The sequence below is a fragment of the Penaeus japonicus genome, unplaced genomic scaffold (genome assembly GCF_977035675.1).
Source record: "Penaeus japonicus unplaced genomic scaffold, GWHDUDI00000001_assembly GWHDUDI00000031, whole genome shotgun sequence".
Classification (NCBI taxonomy): domain Eukaryota; kingdom Metazoa; phylum Arthropoda; class Malacostraca; order Decapoda; family Penaeidae; genus Penaeus; species Penaeus japonicus.
In genome coordinates, this window is record NW_028234433.1 from 1,606,901 (window position 1) to 1,610,891 (window position 3,991).

The 3,991-nt window shown below is 38.8% G+C and overlaps 1 protein-coding gene across 1 annotated transcript in view; it reads left to right on the plus strand.

The window, feature by feature from the left end:
• Nucleotides 1-1,367: 1,367 nt before the first annotated feature.
• Nucleotides 1,368-3,991, plus strand: part of LOC122250847 (metalloreductase STEAP4) — a 43,225-nt gene continuing 40,601 nt past the window's right edge. Inside the window, exon 1 of the mRNA XM_086555509.1 lies at nucleotides 1,368-1,418. The gene's annotated coding sequence lies outside the window, so the exon portion shown is untranslated. The remainder of the gene's footprint in view (nucleotides 1,419-3,991) is intronic.

Sequence of the window (3,991 nt, forward strand, 5' to 3'; positions counted from 1 at the left end):
TACACATACAAACATACACACACGCACAAATATATATATATATATATATATATATATATATATATATATATATATATACATATATATGTTTTTTATATATATTTATATACATATAGTGACAACCATATGCGAAAATGGTAAACAGGACATTTGTGTTATGTATGTATATATACATGTGCATATGTATATATAAATATATATATATATATATATATATATATATATATATATATATATATATATATATATATATATATATATACGTAGGTACATATATATATATAAATGTATATATATACATATATACCTATATATATATATATATATATATATATATGTATATATATATATACTTATATATATGTATATATACATATATATATACACACACACACACACACAGACACATAAATATATACTGCATATATATATATATATATATATATATATATATATATATATATATATATATATATATATATATATACATATACATACATACATAATATATGTGTATGTATATACATGTGTATATGTATCTATGTAAATACGTAATATATATGTGTGTGAAAACAGACGCGTCATGAGCAGAAAGTTAGGCTAAATCATGAGTAGAAAATATCTGATACTTTCTCAGCCTTGCGAAGCCAGGGCTTAAATGTTACTTGCTCTCCATGTGGAGTCGTCGAAAGAGCAGTGATGTTCCTGTTGTTAAAAAATATGCAAGAACTTGTAATACAAGCTGAGGAATTTCATGGTATAATAAAGTTTATGTCAGTTAAATTAATGTAGATGCGCATAACTTCTAAAACCTGCAGATTATGTTGATATAATAAATAAAAGAAAAAGGAAAGACAAAGTATGGAACGTAAAAAAGAGAAATACAGAAAATAGAAACTAAATTTGTATTTGAAACAGGCACGTATCCAGTTTTGAGTGCTATTATGGTTAGGTTGGCTTCTGTGGAATACCCAACTCAAGTTGATCTTTACTTTACTTTTAATTCTTTCGTCAACATATGAAACCCTAAGATGATGTTTTTTTACTGATTCCATAATTACATAAAAAACAATAACAAAACTTAAGTAAGCAGGTCACACACCTACAAACTTACGTAAGCTGGACATCCAGTTTGTCCACATCCGCAATATTGACAACAATATTCAGTCAATAACCAATAACACTATACACCAAAGAGACATCACATCTGAATGCCACATGTACATTAGTTACATAGAACAGGACAAATCACCAAATAACTTTCTCACATCTGCAAAAAATACCTTTTTGAATTTATAATGACGAGTTGGTAACTCAGTTCCGAAAAGTGCACACCCCAGACTCGCCTGGACGACACATCTCAGTGTGGCTCGGACGGTGGAAGGAACAGCACATAACCCCCTCCTTGCTTTGACAACGTGAGTGGAACCTTTTCTTCGGAGAGCTATCAAGGGTGATGGGCTGTCCTCTGATTTTTTATACGATTGCTAAAGATTGGCGATTTGCAATATGCTTGTGTATTTACCGTTTGTTATTTTCTTATTGAACTTTGATACTGGGCACGCGGTCATCTTCAATCGGTCTATTCTTATTCTACGTACCGCTGGCACCCTGAGCAATACAATCCTGAAGTTCAAATATGAATCTTGTATTACCTTGCTTGCGTGTCAGGGCTCTTATCTTCTCCAATCTTTATATGCGAGAAAGGCACGAGAGAAAGTTCTCTTCACTTACGATTCTTTCATAGAAATTAATTATATATATATAAATATTTTTTTGTTTTAATGATCAATTATGCTCTACTCTCATTCAGCGAGTGGAATGGCGTATTCATTACCTTTACGAACCCTTCTTGCATTTAAGACGATATTGTGTTTATATAGACAAATGCATGACCATATTTTATCAGAATGTAAATATCAAGAAAAACTTAAAATTATGTATATGTAGATAGATAGATAACAAACGAATCTGTGTGAATGAACGACCGTAAGAATGAAAGGAATGAGCAAACAGGCTCTCTCTTGCCCCGAGAGACTGAATCGCGCGGTGGCTCCCTCCGAGCGCTGCATTGAGGTCTCCGCTGGGATGCAGGTTGAGGAACACGATTCCCTCATGGACATGGAAGTTTAATCTGAGAGGATTACACAAAGCCAAATGGCTATGAGAGCGTATGAGATGTGAAAAATGATGTTTATGAACCCGCGTTGGGTAGGAGTGATAGCGACTCACGAACCAGGGTACTTTGACCTTAATCGGTTTGACACACGTACTGCTAGAAACCCGATCTACAGTTTACACATTTAAGCCGAACAATTTCTTGTTTAGTAATATGAGAGATCATGTAACAAAGTCAATAAAGTATAACATGTGATTAAGTGCGCGAACCCTTAGTGATCAGTGGTTCCGAATGCGTCATCATGGCAATGATCCCGCTGATGATAGAAATCCAGTAGAACTACTGCTATTTGGGTCTACTCTGACGCGTTAAGGGCTACTGTAAGCTATACGTCTACATCAACAGTGATAGCTTGTTTCCAGTCCTTTAGAGAAAAACAATGAACAGTTAACATGTTAACGGGGAAGACTTATACGCTTGCAAGAAAAGCAATAAGTGAGTATCGTTTGATGTCTTATTGCCACAGCAACGCACGGATGCAGGCAGGCCGTGTCGATAACATCTGACAAAGTAATCTAGAACGCCATCTAATAGCTAATTGCAAGAACTTGTTGACTGTTATCGCCACGGTGTGGTTTCCGAACGAATGGCTTAGGAATCTGTCGGTGGTCGTAATTTGAACCTTCCGTTTCTTGTTGTTTCTTGTACCTGGCGGCCCCGTTACTAAAGTGTTATTATTAGTAATGCATTTTCTCAACACGTGTTGGCTCGTCTTTGCTGATAAATTTTGTTCTTTCAGTGTTATAGGGAGCGAGATCACACCATGATTTCGTCAGGAAATACTTCCTCAAAGCTTGACCGTTGTCTGCCATTTGCACTTGCAGTGTTGCCCTAAACCACCCGAAGGCATTTCCTTACTCGTGGAGTCAATAAAGTGGCATGCGTAACCTCGGGCTCTATACATTTAGCTTCGTGTCACCCGGAGCCTTGGTCAGGTGCCACGGTGCGCATGGAGGCACGTGTCGTTGACGAGCGAGGCAGGACCGAGAGTGCATGGCTGTGCGTCATGCACTCTCGGTCCTGAACGTCAGAACGCCATTTCTCGGCAAGGAACTGATTCACTCTCCCTTGGTGTGATAATTACACCTGTTTCCCTTTCTTTTGTCTCACTTCCTTTCTCGCGGGATTACTCAGCCGAGGGCGAGGTCTGCTCTCGTGCCGCTTCCGAAGACACTCGGGAGCGGAAGTCTCGTGTCACGGCGCCCGCCCGCGGTTACGTCACGGCGTCAATGGGCGGCGATTGACGTAACAGCCAGGCACCTGGAAAGGCCTACCTGGCGACGCTGATTGTGCTGATGCACTCGGGCAACATTCACACACACTCACTAACTCGCTCGCTCGCTCACTCACTTACTCACTCACTCACTCGCTCGCTCGCTCGCTCACTCACTTACTCACTCACTCACTCGCTCGCTCGCTCGCTCACTCACTTACTTACTTACTTACTCACTCACTCACTCACTCACTCACTCGCTCACTCACTCACTCACTCACTCACTCACTCGCTCACTCACTCACTCACTCACTCACTTACACAAACACACACACACACCAGTATCTAGATTTATTATTCATCTTCACATTCATCCCTCACCTTCCTTTTTAATAATCAGCATTTAACAAATTCCATAAATGAAATGCGGATGAGACGCTTCTACCTGTGGGCAGCAGCGACCTAAACTCAGAACCAACCAGACAAAAACAGACAGAAAACACCTCAGCCATAAACGCGTTAAATGTTTCGGCCGAATCCAGACCATTTTTCTCAGCGCGAACGACGTGACGCCAAAGTTAACCTCAAGTTGAAACTCA